Consider the following 16,296-nt stretch of genomic DNA (forward strand, 5'->3'; position numbering starts at 1 on the left):
TTAAGAATGTCTGCAGATTGGAAAGAGAATGGAAGGAAAAATGAAGGTCCAGGAGGATTGGGGCATGGATGGAACTATGTTATCGCTGTTATAGCTTTGTAACTCTTGCATTTTTAGAAACAATTCTGTCTGTAATCAATTTTCTTTTGCTTCAGTAAATTTAAGATATTGAATATTTTTTTTCATTCTACAATAGCCTTCTTGTGTAGAACTTGTTTTAGAACCATTTTTAGCTATATTGAAATCTACACGTCACATTGAGAGGAAAGTTCATTTTTGGTAAAAGTGCCTTTTTTTGGAAAAGTGCCAAAGGGGGGCTACATAACTCATTCTAACCTTTTACTTTCACAACCCTCGAGCTCCTCCACTCTCTTTCTACACCCCAAACTAGATATGGATGCCTCCATAGCCTTTGCATTTGCACCCACATCCACCCCTTTGTCACACTTCACCCTCTTCCTCGGGGACACCAACTATAAGGGGAAGTTGGATCTCCACACCTTCTTCACTGGTCTCCTCGACCTTGACGCCACAATTGCCCACCATATGGATGCATTTCCCAAGATTTCAACATTCATGGAGGAGCACATCATAAAATATGCGGTATCTATCCCCACACATGCAAGTATCTGGGTGCCTTGGGATCTCTTGCACTACATACACAAAGGTGATTGCCAATTCTCTAAACGATTGAGAAGGTTCCAAGAAATTTCCATCGATGCATGCCATTTCTTGGACGAGCAGGCCCCACAGGTGCTAGTGCTCAAGAAGCGCAAATTGGGGGTGGAGTGCCTTTCTCGACTGGCAACATTCATCTTCTTTGTAATCGAGGAACCTAATTTGGAGGAGCTCCGTCTTCCACACCTTCAGGTTGGGTCCTTCATCAAGGATGCCCAAGGAGCAGGAGGGTGTCTCCCTGAACCCTGCAACCGAAGGCCAAACACTTTGGCTTGAGTACCCTAGGGCTGAAATATCCATCATTGTGACTGACACTAGTGACACTCTAGAGGATGCACCACTGATAGATGAGACTATCCCAGAAGTAGAAATCGGTCGCTTTTCCTCAATGGTAGTGGATGGGGAGGAGTATGTCTTTTTGCATGACTTGGGAAAAGCATTCAGCCTGCACATGGATGAGTGCCTGAGCGTGCTATGCACCAGCACCAAATTTCCCTTAAACAGTGCATCGGATGCCCTTGAAAGCAAGATCTTACCACTTGGTGACTCTGTTATTGACATTATTGTAGTTGTTTTTGTGGAGAACCTAGTAGCAGAGCAGTTGCATGTGGTCGAGGAACATTTCCAACCCATGCAAGCCAAGGTTGTGGCGGCCCACTGCAAAACCCCTCCTCTGATGAGCCAAAGCTAGTGGATGCGATTAAATCAAGCGTCAACTTGGATGGAAAGGGAAATAAGGAGGAGGAGGACAAGGAGCAGGAGGTAAACTCTACCCTACTTTCAAGGTTGTTTTTACTAACCTTGATTGTCTTTTTCTTACCCTTGATTGGTTTATGATAGGACGTACTAGAGGTTGATGATTTTGTAACAGGGATGGGTGGCAAGCAGATGGCCTTTGGACCTCATTCTTCCCTTGCACATTACATAGGAAAACTCTCCCCGGTGATGTTGCCATTGTACACATTGAGTTTACTCCCCAAGGCCATTTCATGACATGGTCGTTGAAAGATCTCAGCAAGGTTTTGTGTTTATGCACCATTGTCCAAACTGTGCATCTCGTGTTCCTAGTGTGTAGATCCCTTGTATGCACAACATTGGCACTGGCTTATGTGGTAAAGTGCCTACCCGGATAGAGATACATGCTCCCATTGGCCCAACTAGCCCTCGGGCGATAGCGCACTCCCTCCGGGCCGAGGAGTTGCCTTAACTGCAAGAGAGGCACCATGAAATGGCAAAGAAAATTATGGGCTCCTCATATGTATGATGTAAATTTCTAACTTTGCAAAAGTCATAAAATATATGGAATTGCCTCTCTATCTTGTACATTCTTTTCAATGTGGTCTCTTTGTCTTGTATATTACTGAACTTAGTGTTGTGATTTAATAAGTGGTGTCCTTTTTGCTTTAAGCAACAACTCAATATAAGTGGGGCCGCTGTCAAGGGGATGGGGAGGGGTTGTTGTGGTTAAAATGATGCTTGGACAATTAAATTGAAGCTGCAGTTGAATTCGCCACCCCCCCCTTTTGGCCCTAGTGCAGCTTCAATTCCAGTGTCGAAGCATTGACTAGGTCCCTTGTGCTGAAATTTACAATGTGTTCTGCATAAACACTTGATTTCATAAAACATCTGACCATTTTTTGTTTCTTGGAGTGCAGACAAGGCCAGAAAATCCCAAAAGGGGGGTGGCCACAAGGGCGCACAGATGGCCCATCTGTGCGCCCTTGTGGCCACCCCCCTTTTGGGATTTTCTGGCCTTGTCTGCACTCTAGGACACCAAAAATGCTCATATTAACTTTAAATTCATTTGCTCATGCACAAAATCACCCCCTTCACACTTGTGGACTCATAATTTTATTCAATGCATAGATATCGCTCGACTTAAACACATTAAGAAGCGAAAAAGTCAAATGATTTTGGAGACCCTAGATACAAAACTCTCAATCATTTTCTCATTGTGAAATTGTTTGAGTACAAAAGCAGGGTGGGTAATACAATAAGGTAGGCATCACTTCGGCTAATGTTTGAAGTTTTGTCGCCATCAGCGTGCAAGCTACATGTCCTTTGGTTGTATCGTCACTCTCTTTGTATGTATGACATAGAGGTTGGTATCTCTGTAGCTTCTTGAATCTCCTCTAGCACCATTGCTTGCATTTTGTATTGATTTTCATAGCTTTGGAACACCTCCTTCATCATGCGAGCAAAGGGGGCTCGTCAAATCAACAACTCGATTGTCTTCTGGTAAAGTCGGATTTCTGCAAGTGCCCTTGCTATGCAACACCGATGAGGTTTTCTAGGGAGTACATGCACGCTTGCCAGTGGGCGGCATTTGGGCTTCTTAAAAAAAGTTGATTTGCACCTATTTACATGCTTTGGTGTTGGATCTACCGCCTCTTTTGACTCCTCCTCTTCCCTTGCCTCTTGATCTTGTGCTGTAAGGAGATCTCTTTGGCCACGGGGTAGTTCCCCGCCACTGGCACCCGGTGTGTGCGTGGTATCTCAGTATGTTGCCATGGTGGCTCTGTCTCTGACTCAGTATCTGTATGGACCACTCAATCTCTAGATGGTCCTGCTTGCAATTGGTGGTGTGGTGGTTGTTCCTTGTCAGACTTCGATGATGTTGGACCCTCTTCTTCTTGCCAGCGCTTGATGTGTTGCTTAACTCTATGTCATGGTGTCTACTATTGTGCACGTGATGAATCTTCTTCTCGCAATGACTCTTGGGCCCACCTATTATGCCCATTGCTTGAAGAGCGCCTAGAACGGTCAGGTGTTCCCAGCTGTTTCCTTGTGCCTTTAAGCCACACCGGCTTCTCACATCCTTGGAGAGTGTTTCTATTGGCAGGCAAACGCTCTTTGGCGGTTTTTTTGGTGCACGCTATCGAGTATGGTATAAGAGCTAACATGTGCTGAAGAAATAAGTGGTTTATGAGTGGATCTAATATTTATAAGGGTCCATTTTAAAAGGGACCATTCACACTATAATTTTTACAAAAAGCTATTATTTTTTAAAAGGGTTCACAAACTTTATTAAAAAAATATGTAAAGAAGAGTTGACCCATGCGTTCACTTGTAGTCATTGGCGCAAAATCCACCTTGACCCTTGCCGCACTCTGTGTTGGCACCATGCAGCATGCTTGGTGGGGTCCCTTACTTTGATTAAACACATTCACACTGTGCAATATTTCCTCTGACATTGTGGGCTCGCCAAAATGGGTGAGCTTCATAGCGCATGAGTCCACCCATACAAGCAATTGTCAGTGCCACACTTTTAACCTACAACCACAAAAACAAAGCCAAAGATTTTGTACAACATGCCTAGTAGTCTAGAGAGCAATATCAAGATAGAAGTTGACTTTCCTTGTATATCCCTCACTACCCTTACTTTGGCTAAACACATTCACACTGTGCAATATTTCCTCTGACATTGTGTGCTTGCCAAAAAGGGGTTGGCTTCATAGCTTCTCAAGAGTCCTCCCATACAAGCAATTGTCAGTGCCACACTTTTAACCCATGACCACACAAAAACATTATGGCTTTGAATATTATGTTGCGTCCGATTCCTTTCCATTGAGTGCGAAATTCAAATGCTCATGTTCTCAAAGCATTCCTCTTGCTCTCTCTCTCTCTCTCTCTCTCTCTCTCTCTCTCTCTCTCTCACTCATATGATGTGCACGTGGAGCATTCATCTTTCCCTCTCGATGAAAAAGAGACCACCACATCTCTCTCTCTCTCTCTCTCTCTCACTCATATGATGTGCACGTGGAGCATTCATCTTTCCCTCTCGATGAAAAAGAGACCACCACATCAGCAAGACCCACCACGCCCTTGCACTTAGAGAAACGACTAGCAAACGTTGCTACCACAATAAAGCCCCCCCCTCCCCCCCCATCACATTCAGTGAACGTTCACTGCGTTCACATGGCAGGATGTATTTTGAATGTGTTGCAGGCTTGCAAAAGCTGCATCACCGTTGATGTGGAGCTTGCTGGTTTGTGTTTACTCTAAGCTTTGAAGGTCAGCAGTATGTCACCTCTACCTTTTGCATGAACGGTCGTCATCATGTGCACAAAGTAACATCCACGTTCATGGTGCCAATGCTCAGAGCACGAACACCTCATGTGCACGTTACATGTCTCTCTCTCTCTCTCTCTCTCTCTCTCTCTCTCTCTCTCTCTCTCTCTCTCTCTCTCTCTCTCTCTCTCTCTCTCTCTCTCTCTCTCTCGTGTGTGCCTGGTCTCGCCACATCTTTCAAATCGTAGACTCTCCACCTTCCTCCTGACACATGAAACTTGTTCCCCCCCCCCTCTCTCTCTCTCTCTCGACGTGTCATCTGCCCCCTTTGTCTCCTCTAATGTCTGCGAGCATCTGCTGAGATTCCTATTAATCCAAGCACATCAAAAAGATTCGGCACACCTAATGGGGTTTTGAAAAAAAGATCAAATACCCCATGCATATGTAAATGTTTGTAGAAGTCCTTACTTCAATTCACCACACTTTATGTGGGGGAAAAAAAAAAATACTCACAAATCTTGACTACATGGTCATGAGGAGCTCTCAAAGCCAAAGGAATGACCAATTTGACCAGAACAACATATTTGCTAGGTGAACCCCATTTTACACAAGGCACAAAAATCTTCAGATAATGAATCTATTTTCCCATAAACATGAATGAGCTTAACCAAAGTCTGATGGGAATGGGATTGTGCTAGCTAGGGTGGAAGAAAGACAAACATCGTGCACAAAAATGAGTGTGTGTAGGCTAGATTATCACTCAAGCGAATTAGATCCCACGATCAGTTAACTTGAATTCATAAACACAACCTTGAGTAGTTTGCCAACCCATCACAAGCTTACCATAAACAAGATAGATGTAATGCAAACATGGAATGTATTTGTTTAGTCATGAAATGAGCTTTAAGTAGCTCTACAGGCTTGCACCAATACATGTGGGATTATTCCACCTTTTCCTCCTTGACTCATACTCTAGTGGCTCTAGGACAAAGCTCACACCTTACAATCCTCCCCGTTGAGGTTTGGACTAGGACAATACATTGAATATTCTTTATCAAATAAGGATGACACATAGTATTCACACAGGATGTTAATACATATCCACTAAAGGTGATAGATCCACAAAGGATGACATATAATCTCCCATTAGGCTTTGGGCTACACCTTGATGAAGAAAGACAACAATTCAATTCAGGAGCATAGACACATACATCCCCAGTCCATGAGACAAACAACATAACACTCCAATCCAGGGGACACACTCCAATTTTAAGAGCAAAAAACAATGCTATTCCAAGAGCAAAATCCTGAAAATGTCAGCTTTGCTCTAATCCAAGAGCACCTTCATCTTCTCCAATGCTTTGTCTTCAATTGCTTCATGGTCTTTGTCTTCGTATCCTCCCCTCAGAAAGTGCTTCTTTCCTATTTTATCGTGCAATCGAGCTTTATTGAAAAAACAAGTAAAATGCAAAAATACCGATGTAAAAGAACTGTTGATGTGGATGCTAATGATGTTGTTGCCGGTTTTCCCTTCCCTTGAAGTGAACCTTTGGATTTTCCCATGGTGCCTTGGAGCGGTCTTTGCACTTGGAGACTCTCCAAGGCCAGTGTCTAGAACTTTGTACATGAGAGCATTTTCATATCCTTGATGAATCAAGGATTTCATTGATGTGATCATGATCGTGTGATTACGTTAATAACTCTAGTAATTACACAAAAAAACACGTGATCACGTTAATTGTTAACGTGACTTTGATGATGACCTTCCAAAACCCATAGAGTCGGTTAGCCCGCTGAGTAAAAGAATGTTCTCTGTGCGTCCCACTGAGGTTTTTTATTTTCTTGACAGGCTCGTCAGGTAAAAGGCATTGCCCGGCGGGCCCGTCGAGAAAATAAAAAACCCCGGCGGACGTAATTATATAAAGTAAACAACGTGCATAATGTGGTGCTTTGACTAGGCAAATCCATGGGGAGTGTATCCGAGTGCCAGGTATTGTCATCTCCTTGTGAATTGACATAAGGTTACAGAGTCACATGTCCTTTTTTTTGGGCTAAACGTGATTCTTAATTCGGTAACCACTTTGAAGTTGATTATTCTTTGTAGCATTTGACATTAGATGTTTCTTATTGTTTACAAATAAAAGAGGATGTATAAATAATCATCATAATAATAATTGCATTGAGAAATTCATAGCATTGTTGTATTTAGTATGCCGTGCAGAGAGTGCATTTCAACGTGTATGTTTGCTCCCAACATATGTGATCGATATGTGGATTGACTAGTGTGCATTGCAAATCTCATATAGTGCATATTTGATTACTTTCCTAGTGAATGGTTTTCTAATATATATTGAAAAGAAGAAAAATGTTTTTAAAACTGAACATCTTGTTCTTTTGTCTTCAGTTTTTAATTTAAAAGCAATGGAGCAAAATGTCGGCACAAGTGGTACGAAGAAGCCAAAGAAAAAAAAAGCTCCTGGCAAAGAGTGGGATTATACTCACAACATATGCGGTTGATATATGGAGTGGCAATGTAAATTTTGCTTCCCAAACAACAAAATCAGGCAGTGCCCCATGTATTAAGGACCATTTTTTGGGTAGCAATTAAAAAGAGTTGTAAGAAATGTGAACATCCTCAGGCACCTGCAATTGCAAAGCGTTTGAGATAAGAGCTTGCCAAAAAATGTGGCAAGAGATAGCAGATATATAGCTCTATTATGGATGCAAGTCAAGAGCAGTGAGAGCCAAATATTAACTATTGATCCTGTGGTGACACCAACTAACCTTGGAGAAAAGCCTGCATAGAGAGCTGAATTACAAGGATACCCACAACACTCAGACTTAGAACCAAATAACAACTTTATAGATTTAATATAGCTTGAGAGTAGAAGGAAGATTGTGTCAAAAACCTATTGATCATGTGGTAACACTAACTAACCTTGGAGAAAAGCCTGCCCAGAGAGCTGAATTACAAGGATACCCACAACACTCAGACTTAGAACCAAATAACAACTTTACAGATTCAATATAGCTTGAGATTAGAAAGAAGATTGTGTCAAAAATCATTATGAAAGAGCTTGTATTGAATGTGTATTGATCATTTACAATGCTTCATATTCGCGATTATACATAGTTTATTGATCTCAATTGATATGCTCAGAACTAGCATCTTGGTTACCAAATAGATTTCTAATTGTGCTAGGGGTATCTTGGCGGGCTTGCTTGAATTTATACTCATTTGCCATGCCAAACATAAGATATATTCCTTGCAGAATATCTTGTGAACAGATTGCACATTGGCTACTATTTTGCATCAAACAAATAAGACAAATGAAGTGATAATAATGACCACATGTCAATGTATAGTATCCACTCCATCCATCAAAATTCTTGTAGCAAACTGGACATTGGGAAGATGAAGATGCATCTGAAGTAGATGAGGGGACCAAATCTGGATGCAGGACAAGGTGACTGATGTGTGTCCCTTGTATAGGTGGAGGATTCACTCGCTGTGTTCGATTCTCAACGTCTTGGCTTAAGCGGTGAATAATTTTCTCTATCCGGACCTATGAGGGTTGGGGCGGGTATTTGGGTGGCTATAGAAAGCCGTGTTATTTCTGCATCTTTCTCTGTCAGTGGTGTCATGTAAATCTCTCTCTCTCTCTCTCTCTCTCTCTCTCTCTCTCTCTCTCTCTCTCTCTAATTGTAGGTCAGCGCCTTCAATTATCAATGCCAGCTCATCTCGGGTGCAAGTGACACAAATCTCCCTGATATCATGGGTTGCAACAATTGTCTCCTTCGACGTAAAGTTTACTGGTCGCTACTGCACAAAATGAACATATAACATTTTTGCAACATATCACGCACAATCTGCATTGTGCAGTGGATGACCATAAACTTCCAAGTAGATCCTCTCAACATTTTCTTTGATTGCTTCGTGGAGGTGCTTCGATACCTTCCACCTTCCTTTCTTTATCACCGCGTCCTCAAATGGCCATATTGTTTTGATCATGTCCTTGGTCACTTCTTTATTGATCTCTTTCCATTGCATGTGGTTTGGATTTGCCCATTTTGAAAGTCGTCGAGCAATGCGTGTTGCTTGTTGTGTCGATATACCGTGCGCTAGAGACTTCATGTGCTGAAATGCATTAACAGTCGCTTAATGTTGATCATCAGGCACTGATTGGGTGCCACAAACTTGTTCTTCATCGACCATTTTATCTTAGAGCTACAACGGACAAATAACAAATATTCAATATCATTGACAAAAATATATTCTCACGATTTAACAGTCTCACAGATACACAAAGAAAATCAGTCTCGTCCACTACATAAGACATCGTAAGCCGACTAAATCAAATCACAACTAATGCGACCAAACAAAATCACAATGGATGGACCCAATTGAACCACAACAAAAATTTGAAATACCTCGGATAACACGACAAATTTGAAATGACTAAAGATACTTGATCCGATTAAAATACAAGACAATTGATCCGATTGAAATACAAGATACGACTCTATGAGGTGAACCACCCCAAACCAGATAATACACAACATTACAAATGAAATACCCCGGAAAAGACAAAATGTATATCACAAAAATGTTTAGGTCGGGTAAAAAGATGGCGCAAGTTCAACAAGTGGTCGTCGGACAGTATTAAGATCTGTCTTTAAATAATCCATCAAAACATTAGAAGCATTTTTTCTATTTTCCCGCTTTGCTAACTTCATCCAACAGTCTACTTTAATGTGAATGGCCCTCATAACATCTTGGTCGGGGTGGTAAAATACATCTTCTGGAAAATAAACTTTCCTGGTTGCACTCCAAAAACATGTTGAATAGATAACCCAATGCATAAATGTCGCTTGATTTTGTGTACTCACATGTGCACCATGGATCATATATTTCTGGAGCAATCCACAGTCGCTTTGCAATCTCTGCTTCTCCTGCTTTTTGTGCCTCCAAAACTGCAGGGTCTCCGACTATCCGCTTGGATGCAGATAATTAATTGACACACGCTTACCTGGCATTCTAAGCATCATTCCCCAATCAATGATGCCAACACGGGGTTTATTTGTGCGAGTAAAGTCCAACATTGTGTTGAACGGGTGTAGGTCGATGTGCACTATACCAACCGAGTGAGTAGCCACAACGCCATCAATTAAGACGTGACAGATTGTGACATAAAATCTAATATCTAACCAACACAAATGATTTTCTCATATTAAATTGATCATTTAATATGGGAGAATAAACGGGACCAAGGGTTAAGACATGGACATGTGCTTATAGATCTATCTCAACACGGGGCCAATGGTAAAAGGGGTCCAAATGAGAGATGGTCTATCAAAGAGAAAGGCTAACCAATGGAGCATAAAAACCTCAGGCTTAGCTTCATTGAAGACCTCCAATAGTTAGTGTAAAAGTCCTTTGACCTTAGGTAAGCTAGGTGTAACATTTAATGGCCTAATAACTTATGTGTAGCGGAAATTAGCATGAACATAGTGGGCATTTCATTAGAGTAGATTCCTAATGAGAATTACAAGAGTGCTTGGGTGGAGAGAGCAACAAAAAGCATAACACCTAGTTAGATAGCATCAACAATACTTTCAAAAGAGAGAGAAATTAAGCTATTGACAACAGTTGAGGACCGGATTTGCATGGAGCCGGTCCCCCCTCCAAAAGGCTTTGTATTATGGTTTCTCCCATCAAGAGAGACATTGTACATTACAATTCTTTGTGTTCCTTCAAGACTAGCTAGTGCAATGAAGATGGAAGCTTCATGCACTAAGCAAAACACTTAATCAAACACAACTTGAATTATCCCCGTTCTCAGACCCAAGACCTCACACACCTTCGAAGATGGTGAGAGCTAGCAGGGTATGAGAGTAGATTGAGAGGAAGAAGGAGTATCTTACGAGAAAGATGTACATCTCCTCATATAATCACTCATATTAGCATAGCTTAGCTTAGTAATTAGCTTGGTAGAGAAGATGAGCATGCATTGGAGCTTGGCTCTTGGTTGGATTTGCATCCACATGCCAAGAGAGTGTTGATGTAGGCTTCTATCTCACAAGCTTGGAGTAGGTGATGAGCTCTCCATTAAAGCTTGGGAGGAGATAGAGTATTCTTTCTTCACACCTGAGCTTGTGTGTGTGTGTGTGTGTGTGTGTGTGATAATGCCTTGCCAAAAATCAGCCCCCTCTCTCTCTTGGGCGAGCCCTCTTGCTAATTACTCTTGTTGAAGCCTCATTGGCCCTCCCCAAGTCAAGCCAATTACAATTAAGCAGCATAAGTGATAGCCTTCTGACATGTGTCCCCCTTTCCCCTTTTGTGAGAGCTTTAGGTAATTAAATAATTAAACTAAACTCTCATTGGACCCCTTTGCCTCCTGGCCAATAGGAATCAGGCAAGCCATGGGGCACCTGAATGCTCATTGGACCCCTTGGGAGACTGCCCAATAGTCTTCTAGGAGACTTAATTCTCATTGGTTTCTTTATTAAATGTTTTTAAATTAATTAAACAGATTTACTCTAGCTTAATTCTCATTGGTCCACTTCAAGGGTCATCCAATAGAAATTGGGCACACCTTGTGGGCATCTGGCCTAGGGAGCTGACATGTGTCCCTCATTCCCTTTGTGTAAAGGGAGCCTGTGTGTGTGTGTGTGTGGATTTCTCTCTCATCCCCTACCTTTAGGGCTCGCCCCCTCCCATGTAGGGATGTGCAAAGACTTGTAGGGCACACACAAAGCATCCAATTTTCCCTAGGGTTGACCTTTGGACACAACCTTTGAATTTTGGAACCTTAGCATTTTGGAAGTCTTAATGGGCTGAACCTTAGGGTCTTTTTAGCCCATTGTTGCACATGGCTCTTTTGCAGATGGCCCCCCCTTTGGATCCCTATTTTCCCTCCTTTGGATCCCTACTGTGGCCGGTCTGCTAGCTTAACCAATATTCTAGCTTTTTTTCCCCTGGCCTTCCCCACATTAAATGATCAGTTTAATATGAGAAAATCATTTAGGAGAATTAGATATTGATTATTATGACACTAGGGCTGAGCTTGAGGCGGAAACCTGACCCAAGCTTAAGGTGCTTGAGGTGCTTGTCATGCTTGAGATGCTACGGTTGTACTTGAGGTAGGAACCCGGCCCAAGCTTGTGGTGGGAACCGGGTCCAAAGTTGAGTGGCTTGAGGTGTGCAAAAGTGAACACTAATCCCGACAAGGAGGGGGCAAGCCCTACAAGAGGGGGGATGAGAGAGAACACACACACACACACACACACACACACACACACACACACACACTCACATAAGGCATGCTTGGTACAAAGAAAGCAAAAAGGACACTTGTCAAGTTCCTCTTCATGTTGCCCTCATGATGTGCTTGAAGCCTATTGGTTGGCCACCCAAGGGGTCCAATGATAATTTAGAAGATTTAATTAATTGGTTTTGCATTTATCAAGTCCTCTCTCTCTCAAAGGGGAAAGGGGGACACTTGTCCCAAGACTAGTATGCCTACTGGGTAAGACTCCTGATTGTGATTGACCAGGCCTAAGGGGTTCAATGAGCTTCAAGCATGAGCTACAAGGGGGGGCGACCAAAGCAAGTAGGGTGCATGCTTGAGGGGTATACTCTCCCCCCCCCCCCCCCCCCCCCCCCAACACACACACACACACACACACACACACTCATTGTGTGAAGTGCAAAGTGCAAGAGCTCCCTCTCGTTCTCCAAGCAAGGAGAGAGCCTACACCAACACTCTTGGCTATGGAATGCAAATCCAACCAAGAGCCATGCTTCAATGCTTAAGCTTTCCATCTTCTCCATCTTCATTACTATGGTATTATGTATTCTAGCAAGAAGAGTGATGATAGTGAGGAACTAGTTCTGTCTCCTATGAGATGTTTCTTCTTCCTCTTCCCTACCCTCATTCCCTGCTAGCTCTCTCCACCTTCGAAGGTGTTTGAGGTCTTGGAATTGAGGCTTGGAATAGTTAAAGCTTTCCACAAAGTTTATGTTATGCTTGTGATGCATGAAGCTTTCCATCTTCATTGCATCACCTAGGTCACAGATAGTATTGTAACAAGTCTCTCTTAATGGGAGAAATCATAATACAAATGCCTATTGGAGGGGGGACCGGCTCCACATAAATCCGGTCCTCAACTGTTGTCATGTTCTCTAACTTCTCTCTCTTGCAAAAGTATTTTTCATGCCCAATTAACTAAATGCTATGTTTATGTTGCTACCATCAACTATGTTCACCCGCTATGCTCACAAATTAATTTCACAAAAGTACTCTCTCTTATTTTCGCTACTCTCAAGTTAATAGGACAATTCCATTACATTGGTATCAGAGCATTTGGTTTCTTATTCTTGCTTAAAGAGGTCCTTAAGTAGCCTATAAATGGTCGATTTTGTTAATTATATTAGGGTAAGTGGAATTGGGATCTATTATCGGTTTTGTTGATCCCACTATGTGGGATATGGTGCACACCTCGGAGATTTGGACTTAATAATGGAGTCTTTTTCGACTTGCCTACGGCTTTACCATTATGGAGCCATAAGAAGTCCGAAAGGAGCTAGCCCTCATCAACTCTGCTATGTTAGACCTACTCCACTACTCTCTATAATTAACCACTTTGAGCCGTGGGTGTAGATACTTAAGAGCCAATTTTCAAAGGCTAAGAGGAGTGGCAGCTAAGGTTTTGAATTGCCAAAGCATACACTAAGTACGTACACAAATTTTGTTAACATGGATGACAATAACCAAGAGAGTAGAATGAACATTGATAGCTTTGATTTTGCACATGAAGGTGCTAATGATGATGCCCCCATGTTTGTTAATTATCTCGTTACTAGGTTGCAGCAAGCTATGGCAACCCTGCTTTGCAAGCCGAAGTTACTCAACAACTTCGAGCTTATGGAATTTCCCTTCCTCCCCGAGACTAGAGAGAGCTTAGAGGCCTCTTGAAGAGACCCCTAGAGGAAGACTCTCTCCCATACAAGAGGAGGAATCCAAAGAGCAAGAAAGAAGTGAAATTTTAAGTTCCTTTGAAGATGTGGCTCCACAAAGATGGCGGTCTAGACGAGCGCCCACTCCTCCCAAGAGGAAAAGATCAACACACAGTCCTTCTCCTCGTCATTTGGAAATAGAAGAGAGGAAACAAAGAAAGAAAAGGGCTAGAAAGAGGCCACCCTCTTCTCCTTCTTCTTCACCTTCCTCCTCTTTCGAAGAAAGCTATGGCTATTCTCCTAGAGAAGACAGGAGGGGAGGACAACGCAAATCATACCCTACATGGCGAAGGTCACAAAAGCTAAAGAAGTTCAAGGAGGGAGGAAAGAGTATCTCTTTTCTCACCTATGATGGCACCTTTGGTGCTATCGACAAAGTGTTGGCCTTCATCCAACAATTTGATGCGGCCTTTGCAGACGAGGGCTTCATAGAGTCCTCCAAGCTACGCCATGTAGCTATGCACTTCCAGAAATCATCTCATCAATGGTGGGCTAGCCTTCATGGCAATGGTGAAGCCCCAAAGACATGGAAAACTCTACGAGTTTCCATCATGAAGCAATTACTTGCAAGCGATGCAAAGAACAAAGTGCTCCCGGAATGGCACAACTTGAAGCTTCTCTCTCATCATTCATGAGTCTATCCACAAGTATGTAGAAGGGTTTTGAGATTTACATCTCAAGGCTATTGTCTTACAAAAGATAGACTTCGCTGAGCAAAAGCAACAATCATGCGCTGGATTACCTGAAGACATGGCCAAGTATGTCAACTCTCAATGGCATGGTTCTATCACCGAAGTAATCCATCACACCATGGTCATGACTAAGATTTCAAGAGAGAGGTAATGTCACAAAATTCATGCTACATTCCTATAGACAAAACTAAAAAAAGTTAAACTCTAAATCATACCATCCATGCAAGTACACCAACATCATGCCACTATCTCATGAAAATCATGTATAGTAACATATACAACAAAATAGATGGCAAAGACAGGAAAGCAATCTAATATCTAACCAACCCAAATGATTTTCTCATATTAAACTGATCATCTAATGTGGGAGAATAAACCGGACCAAGGGTTAAAATATAGACACGTGCTTATAGATCTACCAACACGGGGCCAATGGTAAAGGGGCTCAAATGAGAGATGGTCTATCAAAGAGAAAGGCTAACCAATGGAGCATAAAAACCTTAGAGTTAGCTTCATTGAAGACCTCCAATAGTTAGTGTAAAAGTCCTTTGACCTTAGGTAAGCTAGGACTGAGCTTGAGGTGGGAACCCAGCCCAAGCTTAAGGTGCTTGACGTGCTTGATGATTGAGATGCTTTAGGTGTTTGTCATGCTTGAGATGCTACGGTTGTACTTGAGGTAGGAACCCGGCCCAAGCTTGTGGTGGGAACCGGGTCCAAAGTTGAGTGGCTTGAGGTGTGCAAAAGTCAACACTAATCCCTACAAGGAGGGGGCGAGCCCTACAAGAGGGGGGATGAGAGAGAACACACATACACACACACACACTCTCTCTCTCACATAAGGCATGCTTGGTACAAAGAAAGCAAAAGGGACACTTGTCAAGTTCCTCTTCATGTTGCCCTCATGATGTGCTTGAAGCCTATTGGTTGGCCACCCAAGGGGTCCAATGATAATTTAGAAGATTTAATTAATTGGTTTTGCATTTATCAAGTCCTCTCTCTCTCTCAAAGGGGAAAGGGGGACACTTGTCCCAAGACGAGTATGCCTGCTGGGTAAGATTCCTGCTTGTGATTGGATAGGCCTGAGGGATCCAATGAGCTTCAAGCATGAGCTACAAGGGGGGCTCCACCAAAGCAAGTAAGGGGCATGCTTGAGGGGTATACTCCCCCCCCCCCCCCCCCCACACACACACACAAACACCCTCATTGTGTGAAGTGCAAAGTGCAAGATCTCCCTCTCCTTCTCCAAAGAAGTAGAGAGCCTACACCAACACTCTTGGCTATGGAATGCAAATCCAACCAAGAGCCATGATTCAGAGCCATGATTCAATGCTTAAGCTTGCCATCTTCTCCATCTTCATTACTATGCTATTATGTATGCTAGCAAGAAGAGTGATGATAAGTGAGGAACTAGTTCTTTCTCCTATGAAATGTTTCTTCTTCCTCTTCCCTACCCTCATTCCCTGCTAGCTCTCTCCACCTTCGAAGGAATTTGAGGTCTTGGGACTAAGGCTTGGGATAGTTAAAGCTTTCCACAAAGTTTATGTTATGCTTGTGATGCATGAATCTTTCCATCTTCATTGCATCACCTAGGTCACAAGGAACACAAAGATTGTAGTGTAACAAGTCTCTCTTAATGGGAGAAATCATAATACAAATGCCTATTGGAGGGGGGACCAACTCCACATAAATTCGGTCCTCAACTGTTGTCATGTTCTCTAAATTTTCTCTCTTGCAGAAGTATTATCCATGCCAAGTTAACTAAATGCTATGTTTATGTTTCTACCATCAATTAAGTTCACCCGCTATGCTCACAAATTAATTTCACAAAAGTACTCTCTCTTAGTTTCGTTACTCTCAAGTTAATAGGCCAATTCCAGCTCAATCACTACTTTGATC

Source organism: Adiantum capillus-veneris, chromosome 19 (assembly GCF_014529385.1).
Source record: "Adiantum capillus-veneris isolate H3 chromosome 19, ASM1452938v2, whole genome shotgun sequence".
NCBI lineage: Eukaryota > Viridiplantae > Streptophyta > Polypodiopsida > Polypodiales > Pteridaceae > Adiantum > Adiantum capillus-veneris.